Below are 15,444 nucleotides of genomic sequence, written 5' to 3' on the forward strand. Positions count from 1 at the left end.
GTGTTTTAATCGTTATTTCTTTGTCAAAAGGGAGACGCTGTGAAAGTCGGGGAACAAAACCCGCTTCTGGTGGCCGCAGAAAGGAATTCCTCGTGTTTTTTCACGCTAACCACCCAGAAATCCTTATTACTATCTACATCTATACTGAAAGCCCACGTGGTGTACAATTCATGTGGCTTAAAATCTGAATCTTACCCCAAAGCTATTATTTTTTGTCTTCTGCTGAGCTCAATAACAACATTCCCGTCTGCCAACAAGAGGTTAAATGATAACATTTCCAAAACGTGAACGTTAGAGGCTCACACCGCAGTGGCTGAGGGGCAGAGGGCGATTTTCCAGAACGTGCCAAAAAGTTACCTCAGGTGCAACGGTGGCGGCGTTACTTGAATCCCTTCATGTACAAAACATGTTCATGCTGTGGCTTCCAGAAAGATAAACTTTCATAACAATTCTGTGTAAATGCTACACGGAAAATAAAGGAATCGGGGCTTAGCGAGCTGCTTGTGAGCAAATGGCTTAGCGAGCAAATGGTAATAGCTTCAGCATCTGTTTCTGGAAAATGGTTACTGGTTGTCAGTTGTGACATTTGGGGGTGCTGCTAGGGCCCACTGCTGCGCCGTGGGAGTCTCCTGGTGAGCAGCTCCCTCTGGGGCATGCAAGAACCGAGTTGCTGAGAAGGCCTACTCACTTCATTTCTTTTAAAATCCTGTTTAAAAAAAAAAGGGACAAAAGTCAGTAAGCACTGCCTGTGTGCAGGGCAGCACAAGAGTGTCTCAGAGGCACCAATTTTTCTCCTTCGAGATGGTTCCTGTGAAATGTTAGGGAAAAAAAACAGCCTTCCAGGTAAGTAGGTGGAGGAGTTTTAATTAAATACAGGAGGTGTAACTGCACCCCTGGGTACGCAAGACTCAATATTAGAACAGGGGAGCTGAATAAGCAACAGCTCCTAATAGCAGCCGAGCAAGCTTGTGTGGTAGGTGTGTTTTAAATGCAAGATGCCAATACCGTTTTATTAAGGTCAGCCGTGTCCTAACACCTTCCTGTATGTCTGCTCTCTTAATGGATAAGTTACTTTCACAGGTACAGGCTGACCAGTTGGCCCAGACTTAAGTGGAGTCGTTGCCTTCATGCTGGTGCCCTCGTCTCAAAACAATGCTGTCTTAAGCTGCCAGCAAGGATTAGGTTGAACATTGAACTTCTTGCAGGTGTGACAGCTGGAACAACAAGTGTGAAGGTGGTCTAACCAGGACAGGTGGAGGCAACACCCCTGGAGGGGGGGTGGAGAAAAAGTTGAGGCTCAGGTGGAAAAAGCAGCTGCTGAAGTGCAAGAAGGTGTTACTAGACTCAGACAACCAAAATAAATTACAAAATGTGACAAAAACAAGGAACCCGTGACTACTTTGTATCTGTGACCACCTTGCGTCTGACTTTTACTTGTGGCTAATATTCTGATACACACTCTTGCCAGGTTACCAAGATTCCCTGGGTATCTGACCAGCAGCTTAGTGAGATCTCACAAAAGGGGTTGCATATCACTGCTTACTTTTGCACAGCTTGTCTGTGACAGAACAGGCTCTTTGTCCTGCTTGTTGACTTCTTGCCCGCTATCCTGGTTTATCATACTGGCAGGGACACATGGCGCCACTAGGTTGGCTCAAGACTACTTTCTGACAAAAATCTCTGGCTAAAAGGAGAGTCACGTGGTGTCAGAAGTCTGTGTACCTATTGTCTGGCTCACGCTGGAGCGACTGGTATCGCGGGTGTCACAGTAACAGTGGTACCAGTGGTACCAGCAGAGGTGGGAGTTAGCATCCCCCGGAGAAAAGCGTTTGACGCAGCAGCAGGGGCAGGCAGGTCTGTCAGGCAAAGCGAGCTGGGAGCCAAAGATGACACCGAGGCAGGCATGAGAGTGGCCTCACTGCCAAGCAGGTGCAGTCCCACAGCACCCAAAGAAGAAGAGCAAAGCAGGTCAGGTGGTGGTGACCAGTTTCAGCCGGGACTACAGGCTGCCAGAGGATCCAAGTGACCGCAGAGACAAGCAGGTGTGAGGTCAAGCCAGAAAGTGAAGCCAGCAAGTCAGGGTCCGAGTCAGGTTCAGTGACAATAACCAGGACCGGCCGCTGGTGTGGTCAGCATCAGATAAGCCTGCAGCGAAGAGGAGGATCTGAGATCAGCTCTGCTGGGTCAGGGTCTGGGCCAGCAGGTATATGGCCAGCCACAGGCATGTCTGTAGCATAGCTCAGGCAAGGACCAGGGCTTCCGAGTGAAAGCAAGCAGGCCCTGCTTCGTATAGCTCTTTCTCACGCAGCAGTCTGATCTGAGGCCGCACAGCAGCACCATGGCAGAGCTGGCTTGAGCACAGACAGCTTGACTCTGACAAAGGACCTAAGAAAAGGTGTAACGAAGAGCTTCAGCCCATCTGAGGGGCGTGCACACGTAACTGAGAAGGTATATGGGACTTAGTATTTTATTGCCAGAGTTTATTCAAGAGACACGTAAACCACCATCGTATAATGAACAATTGGAGGCATAGTCAGACATACCTTTTACACCATTAAGTGCTGTAAGTCAGAAATGAAGGGGAGGAGCTAGGAATTCAAGAGGTCACATGGATCCTTGATTCATGTGGGTGTTTTCCTCCTCTTCTAACATGCTGGTTCTCCTATCTTTGCAAACAAAATCCCCTGGATTTCTTTTCTTCCTTTCTGCTGTTCCTTTGAATATGACCCTTAAGACACCACAGAGAGTCCCAGGCTTGTACTGGTTACCTTGTATTGCATAATCAACTTTCTCACAACCACAAAAGATCTCAGAAGCAAGAAAAGACCACAGAGCTGGAACACGGGCTGTGCTAAGGGCATCCGTGGCCAATACTCCAAAGTGCCAGTGACTACCTTACTGACAGAGCGTGAACCTGTTAGCAGCACCACAGGCCTTGCCCTGGAACACTTAATGCTCCAAATTAATGTTCTCAGCTTTAATGTGTAGCCTCAGCGCCCAAAATAAATGTGCCCATAACAAATTACAGCCACAACCTCCCTCTGCCATGGCCACAGTCGCTACTGTGGTATACTTGTTTGTGACTTGTCTCTGTAGGCTCATTCTGTTCCTTTCAGGGTACCTGGTCGTATGCCTGGGAGGAAAGGCTGAGACTTGGGGGGGAAAGCTCTTGTAAAGTCTGAGCAAAGGTGCTCAGATACACACATCTACTTCCAGGTATACATCGACAAAATACATCGACAAAATTTCTGAGCTTGAGATCGCAAGTAGCACAAATTCTTAATGTGCAACAGTAAGATGCAAACCGCAAATAAAAATATAGAGAGGAAAAGCCAAGAGCTGCAGCTTTTTTCCCTTTGAGTGCTGGAACGCATGTTCAAGGGCTAAACAGTTCCCACTATAATATTTCAGGGGCATTACATTACAGCAGAGGTTGTACGGTGTCCAGGTTGGAGGTCCTTTCAGTTTTCATACATCGTTTACCTCCCACCTTCTTATTTATATTCTGGAATCCCGGCCAGCTGTGGTCAAACATCTAAGTCCCGAATAAAATTAAATGTGACGGCAGGCTAGCTATTGGAGCAGCTATTATTAGAGCCTGAGGGAGTTTTGGCCTTAGCTGAAGAAGTAACTTCAAACACCGAAGGTTCCTGACGTCTACAGCTGGCTGAAGTCCAGTACCGTAAGGTAATGCGAAACAAGCCTGTGGTCTTTTCCCTGATTTCAGCAGCACTGTGTGTATGGACCTTCAGAGGGTATTTTGGAGGGAAAAGAAAGCGATCGGGAAAAAAGTTCAATTATTTATGGTGAGTAGATGGATTTAGAAGGTCTGCCTGCTTAGAGGCATGACCATGCAAATCAGCTAGGCGGTTAATGGACACAGATATCCTCTCACAACCTTGGGGGTGTTTACAATATGTATGTGCTAGAGGCATGTATTGCACTTTGCACATAAAAGAAAGATGTATTGTGCTGTTTTAAATTTACGATCCTCATTAAATTAACTCTGTCTGCAGTAGAATATTTATGCACATTATCAAACACTATATATTTTGTACAGTTGGGCACATCTTCAGTCACACAATACCCTGACTTTCCAAGGCAAGGGGGTTCAGCTGGGTCCCTAGTCCAGAACTTTTGGCTGATTTTATCCATTTTTTTACTGATACTTACCTCCTTTTCATGAGGCAGATCCTTCACTCCATACTTGTGACTTATTCATGCCAAACCTTCTTGGACCTCAGTAAGAGCTTTTCCTGGTAAGAAAGAAAGAAACAATCCATACTTAAGCTCTCCGGTACATATGCCATTATTAATTTTACATCTAAATTTGGCCTCCTGGACTTGGACCATCACTGTCGATAGCAACTGACCACAAATGTTATTCCTGACCATAACAGCATTACAGATCAGCTGTCCTCAACTGGAAAAAGAAAGACAAGCCTCCTTGTCAAACTTAAGCCCTTGCAATCATTTTGCAATAGCTAATAATATTTTGCTAGAATAAAGGTGAATAAAATAGAAAAAATGTAATGGGATGCTGAATTTTTCTCTAGTTTATTGTTGTGAGGCTTTAGTGAAACAAATTTGGGTAATCAACATTGTGCTGTTTTAAAACCGTGTTGTAAAAGCCAGTGTTTCGTGCCTCTTAAAATCTTATCTGTTGTTGGTTTGTGTCTTGCTTCACATGGTTTCTCAGCCTGTTTTGCAAAATGTCGGATTTCCTAATATCAGCCTCTATGATGTTCAATATGGTTGAGGAAAATCATCAATTTTCTGCTATTCTAAAATGAAATATTTTTAAAATGATTTCTTTAGATCCAAGTTCAAGTTTAAACCTAAAATTCCTAATGACTTCCACCCCCCAAAAAATTGTTTGCGACTTATCAGGGTTGGATAGAATTAGAGGACTGTGACACAGCCTTTCCCTTATCATGTGGTACAACAATCAGGAGTACACATCTTGTTCCCCTCAGCAAACATGTTTCTATTGCATTGCAACCCTGTTGACCTGAGCAGTTAGCCAATGTTCAGCGGCATTTGTAGGGGAATCAGATATTTTTCTGTTTCTGCCCCTTTATCTCAGGCAATGTGTACAGAGGCTCATTCCACCGAAAACCAGTAAGGATTAAATAGCAGGAGACAATACGCCAAATCTCATTTCTGCCAACGCTTAAACCAAGCCCTTTCCATGCTCACAGTCCCGTGTCCTTTTCTAGCTGCTTGCCAGGTACTTGGTTGTGCTCTGCCACCTCATTTGTAAACACACAGATGCAATCGATAATCCTTGTTTGTATTTGCAGGGAAACTTCTAACTGCATGTCCAGCCACTTCAGACTCACATGCGGAGCTGCTCCATGGGCAATGATTTTCCATTACTGCAACAGCCAGAAAGTGGAAGGACTCTAGCCTGGCCTAGCTTGCCATCAGTTGTCTACACCACTGCACGTGCTACGCATGCAACCGACTATGGGAAGCAGGTTCATGGCACTCCAGATCCTCCCGAACAGTAGTACCCTTGCAATGCTCTTGCCTATTGCTTGGGAGAGTAGGCCTCCCTCACTTCAGACAGCACAAGTAATTTCATGTGGTTTGCTGAGATATACTGTGCAACTACACATGGGAAGCTCAGAAACTCATTGCTTTCTTGGTTGTTTTCCTCTTGAGCAATTCTGATCCCAGGAAACAGATTTTCCTCTTGCCTCTGCGTGATGCACATGAGCAATGACAAAGTGGCAGCGCCTTCCATTAGCTCTTTGCCAAAACATGCTGGTTTGCAAGGCATCTCTTTTAAAGCAGATGTAAAGCGTTAGTCCTGTTCGTATTCAGAGATAAAAATCCAAATAGAATAGCGCAGCACAAAGGATTGGAAGGGATTTCTTTGTATCTGCCTGTCTAAATGTTTGCTCTTCCAGGTATGTTCTTCATATAACATCTTAAATTAACCTGTTCAGCTGCAACTTAGTTCTAGTTAAGAATCCATCTACATGTGGGAGGCTGTTTCCAAAAATCAGCTTTCTCTTTACCAGAGCAATTTATTCATGTGCAGCATTTATCAGTTTGTCCTGCTGATAAATCTGACCTTCACCTCTTCTGTGGTGTTTACTCTTCTGAGAGCAGCTGGTTGCTTTCTCAAACTTTGTTTTTGAAGGCACCATGTAGGGCAATGTTCTTTGCATGTAGCTTAAAGTATTTAAATAAAATGTCTAATTTAGGAACTTAGCTAGAACTTAGGCTGAATGGCTGGAGATACCCACCTCTTTCCATCACCTGCATGAGTCCCAGGTGACTGTGCCCCTAATTGACATGTCTTTGTGAAGTTTCTGAGGTGGGGAGCATGAATCCAGGCTTTAATGCTGTTGTTCTTTATCTCTTGACGCCATTCTCTGCGCAGGTCCTGATGAGAATTTATCTTTCATGGTAAAAAACACAGTATTCCAGTATTCCAGATAAAGTCTCATCACTGTCATCAGTAGCTTTCATACTTCTCTGTCAGAAATATCCTGAAACAGTTGCCAGCTAGTTAACTTTTAACAGGCCTGAATTCTGCACTATATTTCCCTCCTCACCATTTACAGTTCATTAACTCTCTAGTTTAGACTTGAAATTCTTGTTAGTCTGAAGTCCATGATCTTTCACTTCAGATTATTAAATTTTTGAATTATTACTTAATTTCTGTCAGCCCAGATCTTAAAGTGAGTTCTTCTTGGGCAATATTTTAAATCTTCTCTATAAAGACATCACCCGCCACTTCATACGGCAATTTTACGTTTCACTAACGCGCTCTTGTTTTTTGTGTCCTTGCCATCAGTGGCAGCATTGGTCTGCCTGCTCCCAAGGACAAGAAACTCCTGTCAGAAGCTCTCGTTCTGTGCTGAATAGTCACCCACTTGTTGCCTATACATTTGCCAGGCTGCCCAAATAGCGAATGTCAAAAGGTATCATTTCTTAATCATAAAGTTGCTCTTGGAACAGAGGGAAATGTAACAATAAAGCTGTTATCAGCTCTTAGGCAATCACAGCCCTATTACCATTCAGTCAGTGGAAACTGCTGCTTATTTGAAAGACGATTATTTGATTGCTGCTTATTTGAAAGGTGATTTCTCACTGCAAGTTGCACCGGAGCTGCGAGGATCTGCCAAAGCCCATGCTCCACAGTCTCAATAACATTCAGACTTCGTACTTCTCTTTACACCAAAAACTGGAAATACGAAGAGTGGTTAACTGGTGGAGGGGAAAGATTGTTTCGGCTGCTGGTTTACAGTGTGGTGGTTGAGCAAGATAGGGAGAGGAGTGATAAAGGTCATTTCCAAGAAAGGGAGAGTTGATGTTTTTCTGCAGTATCATGAGGGGAGATAGACACATGGCTTTTAGTCTACCTAAGTCCATCAAGGAAAGATCAGGTTGTACACCTCGTGGGGCCTTAAAGTCCTGTTGTATCCCAGATACTTTTGCATACCTGCATTCCTGTTCCCCACAGGATGACTGTGTGCTCCCTTCCCATCCCTCTGTACTCAAGGGATCTTCGTGATGCTGGAAGATTTTAGCAGCTTATATTTTGAGGGGTGCACATTCCAGCCACTGGTGAAGCTGCTGGACATGCTAAATAGAAGCTCCGACTGTCACTCTCTGGGTGATTGTTCTCAACATCAGGCATTTTCTGCCCAAGTATATTTGTAACATTCCTCCAATATTCTAGAAATGACTGAATGTGATGTAGTAAAGCTATCACGTTACAGGCGTGAACAACGTGAACGTGAACACGTGAACAAGCTGACATGGGTATGAAGTTATGTGCGGGCCCTGGCTTCAATGCCCACAGGTGAGGACACACTCCTGGATGCAAAAGCTGCTTTAACCTTCCAGGCACTGATGAATAAAATGTAACAAATCAAATTGCTATTGCTTAGCTAGCATTTAGTCAATAAGGAGCTACACAGAGTGGCTTTTGCACTAAGGGGAAACGCCTTGTAGAGGAACTGGAGGGCCCTTTCTGGAAGAAAACAGAGAAAAGCAGGTGTAAATGGAAGTGTAATCGTAAAGGTGTAATCCTAAAAACGGTGTAATCGTAAAAACGATGCAACCTCTACAGAAATCTCCCATGCAATCTGTGGAATACAGGGAATGTATAGGGCAATAAAGTTCAGGATTTTCAGGTACCGTCAATTCCAGCCAAGAATAATGACTCATTCAAGTGTGTGTAAGAGGTGCACTTTGAAAATAAGAATGTGGGCAAACAGGTACTGGCATGGAAATGCACACAACAGTTTGTTTAAACACTATCTTTCCTAGCCAGCTGCTCGGTGACACGTGACAAGCCGTGGTCCTTTGCCAGGCCCATGGCGTGTGTCTCCTGGCCCGGCCCCTTGCCATGAAACCCTCCTCAGCTCCCAGCCGTGCTTCCTGATACTGCGATGGGCCCAGCACAAGGACCTTAAGAAAGAAAGAGGAAGAAGGAATTATTAAGAAAAAAAAAAAAGAGGAAGAAGAGAGAAATGTGTGTCATGCAACAGTTTCATACTGAATGTGTGGATGAGTAAGCCTCCACGCTGGAGATCCCCCGGTCCAACAACTCACTTCCTCACGTAAGGCCCAGCCCACTGAAAATACTGCCTGCGTAACCTTCGAAAATGGCATCCCTCACACAGGAGTCAGAGGCCCCTCTGTGGTCCCCACGCTGTCACCTCGGACAGCCACAGGCAGCAGGAGCGGGAATGGCCCCGCATTCCTGGGAGGCTTCAGGGGCCCGTAAGCGTGCCTCTGACGGGAGCTGCCACGGAGGTTGTAGCAGAGACGCAGTGGAAATAGCGCGGTGCTTCATGAGCTGGCTGGTTACAGGCAGTAATAGCAACGTGCAGCATTCCTCTGCCTTGAGATCAGCATCCCAGACCAGCCAGACTGATGCCAGCACCGCGCCACACCTGCCCGTGCTGTCATTAAAAGCCAAATCCTCGCCTCAGAGAAGTCAGTGCCAAACCCCCATTCAGTCTTCCGCTGCCTTTTTGGCCATTTTCTGCCAGCCCCAGGCGTCAGGCACAGCCCTGGGGATGGGGACATTGGCCCACGAGTGGGTGGGGGTCAGGATCTCCTAGCATCTGGCAGCTCCGCTCCTCTGGTCTTCCCATTCCTAGCACAGGGTCAATGGGCTCAGGATGGAAAACAGCATGAGCAAGGTGGTAATGGAAAAAACAAGACGCTACAAGATATAAGACAATACAATGCAGTATTGTATGGGACATGGCTGCTATTGTTATGAGGGGTCTTAGTTGGCCAAGAGACAAAATACATCTTTTGGGGTTATTTATCATTTGTGTGTGTTTTAAGGTGTTTTTTGAGTTTTTGGTTCAGTTTGGTTTTGCTTTTTTTTTTTTTTGGTTTGTTTCAGATCCCACTTCTAAATATAGGGAAAGTTCCCTTTTGTCTCTTGGCATTGGAGAGAGCCGATCACTATTCTGGTCCGAATTTACATCTGCATCTAAATCCAGTCTTCTCAGAGAGCTCCTGATTTTTGAAGGAGGCTTCCAGCAAAGGTCTGTGCTGCAGCTTGGAAAGGCACCCAGCACCCTGCCTGCACAGGGAGAGGGGTGGAGCTCAAAAGCCTTCAAGTGCCCTTCCCTCCTCCTGCAGGGCAAAGTCCAGGGAGCAAAAAAAAGCCAAACCACCAGAGCAGGCTCCTCTTGGGAGCTGCTGCCCAGCACCCCACACTTCCCTGTGATCACACACCACTGCGTGCCACAGCACTGGTGTTAAGAAAGTGACCTCAGAGGACAGCTAGAAACTGTTTCCTTCTCACATCACAGAATTTGTCTATTCATAATTGTACCTTGGACTGTTAGAATAATCTCTAACTCTCTTCAGTCTATTTATTTGGTATATGAACAGTGCTGGAGGGATGAGACATACCCTGTAGACTAACGATGGGCCACTAGTTTTGCGTGTACCACCCCTTCCATTTTTGATTTGAAAGCATCTCCAGAGCAGCAAAATAACATGCTGAAAATGTAATTCTGGCTGCCTTTTGATGCAGTTGAATAGCTAGCACTAAGGAAGAGTCAGGTTTGCATGCTAGACTATTACAGGCCCAGATAGGATGAATACTCACTGTAGCTTGCAACAAAATTTTTGACACAAGTAGTAATAAAACATAATAGCATTTGAGGTTTTTAAAAGAAGGCACTTCCCATACAGACTAACCGCAGGAACAATTAAAGGTGCAAAAGTCCATTTTCCTCATGTGCTGTCAGACAGAATACATTAACCTATGAACAAACCCAGGGGTTGCATTCTTTTGTTCTGCAAATTAGCTAACCTCATAATTACAGGGTTTTATATAACTAAAGGAGGCTTCTTTTGATCTGCACTTCTTTTAGATCAAGTTGCTTTACAACAAAGTAATCACTGGCCTGGTTTGCACAAGGGACATCTCTGAGCAGTGTTAGTGAGATTTTCTTGCAATAAGGCTTATTACACCTTGAGGGCTTTCAGAGAGTATTCAGGAGGGTTTTCAGAAGGAAAGATTACTCCAAAGTATCTACCGTGTTCAAAATGGAGTGTAGCTACAAAAGCCATCTATTCTTTCTCGAAATATTATCCTTTCTAACTCAAGACAGCACCATAAAACCTCATGACATCATTTGTTTCCATTAGTCACAGCTCATTTCTCACTAATAAAAGAAGTGCAATCTGGGACAGATTGACGTCCATAAACATGATTTACTCTGTTATCTCATGAAAGCAAGCCACTAGCCAAAACTTCAGGTGTTACAGACGTTTCTGTGGCGATAAGCCGATGATGGAAGCAGATGTTTTGTCAGGATGGGAGTTCCCGTTCACTCCCAGCGAAGACAAGATGACTTACATCCCCAGACCCAAGAACTGCGATAAGGGGCTGTGCCGTTTCTCACCGTTCAAATTCCCTCTCAGGAGAGCGTGCAACCAGCAATCTTTGCCTCTTAACCTGTCATGGGCTGTGGAGGTATCAGAGCACCTGTGAGGCTCAGCACCAGGGCCTACCTTGATCGCGGGCCGACCTTGCTCGCAGCTTCTCCATTCCCTCTGCTCGGTGCCACACAGACACAAAGCAATACCTCATTTCCCTCATGTGCCCTTTATTCTGGGAGACAGCATGCTTATTCTGGAAATGAAAGCTTGTAGCAGAAGGCACTTAAAGCCACCTGCATCTACCACACAAGATAAATCCTGGCTGTTACATGAGCCCCCACGTCAGTGAGTTTAGCAGCTGTAGTGCCCAGAAGTCTGGTCCGTGTGCAGAAGGGTAAATAAGGCTCTTTTCCTTGGTGGTTGCTGACAAAGCTCGTAACAGGCCTAATAATGCTTTTGTCCTGTGGGAAATAAGTATGTTAATTTGTCTGTGTAAACACTCATCCCTCTTCAGGAAATGCCCTGCTTGGCTCTACGTGTCCCTCCACATGTTTTATGGAAGCAGTTATATAAACAGCTGACTCCCTGTGCCTCTTCTCACCTCTTCATTAATGCAGGTCAAAAATCCAGCAGCCCAAACCCACATTTATGCTCTTTATGCTGCCTCCCCAGGATCTTCCCAGTCCTCCTCCCCTCTAGAGTCAAATGCTTTTTCTTGAATCAAATGAATGCAGGCTAATAGAGTCTCTGTCAGTCACGGTAGCCCTGGGAAGTCATCCCTTTTGACGTCTCCATCCCATTTATTGACGTCTCCAGACCTGATCTTTATAACTTTGGCATTGAGAAAACGACCTTCAAACCTCGGGAACGGAGCACGCTGTTCCTTCCACACTTTGCATCTTTTTATCATCTCTGTGTCTACAGTTGTGAAGACAGCTGCTTTTGGGACAATTGTCCTGTTTTAAAGCAATTTTTACACGCTGACATCGTGTCCCCGATTGCCCCTTCGCGCGAACCATGATTTCTGAAAGGAGGGCACGGAAGGAGTTTGCGTTGCTGCCATCTCCCGGCTCAGCCGGTGAACTCCACAGAGCAATAACAAAGGCCCATTACCGACGAAGAGAAATTAAACAAACTCAAACAGAACATCAATCTTCCCGAGGGCAGCTGTCAGATGCCAGAAGAGCGTGTTAAAGGCGCTACACACCAGAAGGACCACTGCCACCTGGAAACTGCGGTGCCGTCTGCAACCGCCTCGCCATTGTTGTCGCGCCAGTGTAACACCGATGGTGATGTTGGGAGGCATAAGGAAAGATGCATTTCTCTGCGTTTTGGAAGGCATTTGATAAGTGGCTCTGCAGTCAATTTTATGGCTTTCCTGAAGTCATTTCCCTGCTGTTCGTACAGCTCTTTCAAAGCCTGGAAAAAGAGAAAGAACGTTTTTTGGTTTTAAGCGGGTAAATGGGAAACAATGGAAATTACCTCGGGACGTTCAAGGAGAGGCGCAGGCTTAGAAATTAATTTACTTTTAGGAAGTGATCAGCTGACAATGTCTAATTACTGTGGTTCCTATAGCTGTGGTAAATACAGCATTTATAGAAACTTTGTAGCTGATAAAAAAAAAAAAGTATATTTTCATTCAAGGTTAAAACATTCATTAAAGGTTAAAAATGCAATAACCTGAGCAAAAATAATTAAAATAGTAACTATTTTTGCTGCACACCACAACACATTTCAGAGTAAAAAAAAGTGGCCTTTGTTGTGCTCTGCACAGAGAGCAACACCATGAGGTGCACAGCGAATCCAGTATAAATTCATCATATAAATATACAGTATGTTTAATTTCTGCCCTTATTTTGTGAAAAGCACAGTATTTTGTCTTTACTCCTTTCACATATGCTGAATTTCAGATTCTTTGTAGTTTTAACATTGCACCAGCTCTCTCACGAAAACTCTTCATACATCAAAATCGTGTTTAATGACTAGGAATCCAAAAAGCGCTCCGTATTCTGTGAATGACACCTCTGTACCTCAGCTCCAAGCTCTGCCACTCCTCAGGAATTCATTCTGCTGCTGCTACCCGGGATGATGGAGCATGAGCGAGCTCTCTGCTCCCTTCCGCAGCCGTGGCTGCATTCATCAGCCAGCCAGCTGGCTGCACCAGCTCCCTTCGGATCCTCTTTCCCTGACTAAGCAGCGCTGCCATAAAACTGCATTGTCTCTGCGCGCTCTGCCCTTCCTCCACAGATGTTACCATTTCAATGGGCATACACAGTCCCTCGGCAAAGCTAAAATAATGCTGTGCCAAGTTCCTCTTGGCCAAGATACTTCCTGATGCTGATTTTTTTGGAGCTCGTGCCAGCAGCGTACCTTTCCCACCCAAGGACAGAATGTCTTTGCTTTATGCTGCCTGGCAGCCTGCCCGTATGGCATCCAGGTTTCTTAAGTTCAGCATGGTTTCCATATGATCAGGTTAAATTATTTGGGGATAATAAATGATTTCGTGGCACACGACACTCTCTGGAGCATAGTCACTTACACTCAACAAATATTTTGCATAAAAAATTGCATGCAAAACCTAGAAATGTAAAACCTAACCTTAGGAAGAGCTATTTTTCTTGCCTGGTGCAGTAAAGCAATAACCCTCACTGAGGCATTCTCTATGGACATCTACCCCATGCAACGTGGTCAGTAATTTTTATCTGTCATTCTCTATTGTTTAATTCCACCACTGATTACTCCAGTGAAATACAACTGCCCTAATGAAATTGTTCAATAATAACCGTGATCAAAATCTGCCCTTATTTTATAGACGTCACCACTGCTGTTACAGAGCAAGCTAACCAAAGATGCCCATCTCTCTGCTGCTCTAGTGGCTCTCTGAGCTCATGTGTCACCTTAGTGGGATGCTTCATAAAGGTATGCAAAAGAGAGTTAGCACTCGTTAGAGACACGTGTGGCCAAATGATGGATGTGCTCAGTGCAGCACGATGGCCAGGCACCACAAAACGACAGCAGTGGTGGCAGGCAGGTGCCCGGCGCGATGCAAGGTAGGGTGCAGCCAGGGACACCAGGCTCGCTGCTTTCTCACGGAGCGGGTTTGAACGAAGGAGCACAGAGGACGACACACAATGTTTGTGGTGTGCTCGTCTTGTCATAACTGCTATAAGTGTCCGACATGCCTATAAGAAATTCCCCTTACCTTCAGCAGAAGCACCCCCTGTGAGCATTTGGGAGCAAACGACAGCCCGAGGGAAGCATTTCGGGCAGCTGTGCCCGCACACATAGCAGCGGGGATGCTGGAGGCAGGCGTGTGCTTTCCTAACAGTCCCGCAGGTAGGGCTCACAGCAGTTTCTGAAATGCTCCCGCTGCTGCTTTGCCATTCAGCAGCTTTGTCGTGGATCCTGGGAGAGAGATGGAGCTTGAGAGGCTTGGTGGGTGATGGATTCGCCTTTCCTTGAAGGCATTTCTTACCAACAAGGCAGATGATGACTCGGTGCTGACTTTGCTGTGCCTCTTCTCCCCCTGACTTGGAGACCTCAGTGGCCACATTTTTCACGCCACAGCTTTCACGTGCACGCAGTTACATCCCGTGCACAAACGTTAATCACAAGCAGTTGTTTTGTGGGCAAAATCTGGTTCCTCACAGGTCATTGCACACATCCTGCCCCACAATAACCCTTGCAGCCCCTCTACCTGCTGTAATACAGCACTCCATCCCCTTTACTCGCTCCCTGGTTTCTTCAGCTCTATGTGATGGGATCACTAATTCCTCACTGCAGTGCTTCATCTTCCTCTCTCCTCTGTATTTTGACAGCTCAGGAGGCAGCACATGCTCTGACGGCCTCAGAGCAACGTGTGCTAACTGGCTGGCAGTGTTCACATGCTGTGTGCTTGGCCAAGGGCTGCCTCTCGCAGCGGAGGAGGCCGAGCTGCCCTTCCCTCTCCTTGGGATGCACTGTTCTGCCCCGCCACTGGCATCTGGTGATCCCTCGAGGAGTTACGTATTCATGAGACTCCTCATTCTCTGGCATATTTGGTAAAAATCGCCCAACAGATTCCAGAGACTTTAGGTCTGAGAGGCAGGCAGGAACACCAGCAGCTGTAGCAATTGCATAGTTCCAATTCCTTAGGAAACCAGGAAAAAAAATGAATTATATTGGAAAGGGGATGCTAAGGAGCTGCACTCAGTACCACCACTACCTCGCTGTCTCACCACCGCCTTTCATCTGTCCACCAGTCTTCTTCTCATCTCTCATTCTGAATTAGATGGCAAGGTCTGTGGAGCAAGAAATGTATTTTTGCTCCCTGATTTCCTCATTATAGAACTAAAAAAGTAATAACATAGAAACACACGGGGTTTGAATAGGTTAATTTTCTAGAACAACTGCTTCTCATGAAACTGTTTGAAACGCCTGGCACAGAGCTGGCGAGCTCAAACCTTGGGGTGAGTGAAGGTGCCGAAAACTGCTCCTTGACCTCCTCCCCAGCTGCTCCCTTCCTCCTAACAAACGCTGTGCCACTGCGACCCTCTGACACCCAGCATGCCAGGTCACCACCCC

Source organism: Anser anser, assembly GCF_964211835.1.
Source record: "Anser anser genome assembly, chromosome: 1".
NCBI classification, from domain to species: Eukaryota; Metazoa; Chordata; class Aves; order Anseriformes; family Anatidae; genus Anser; species Anser anser.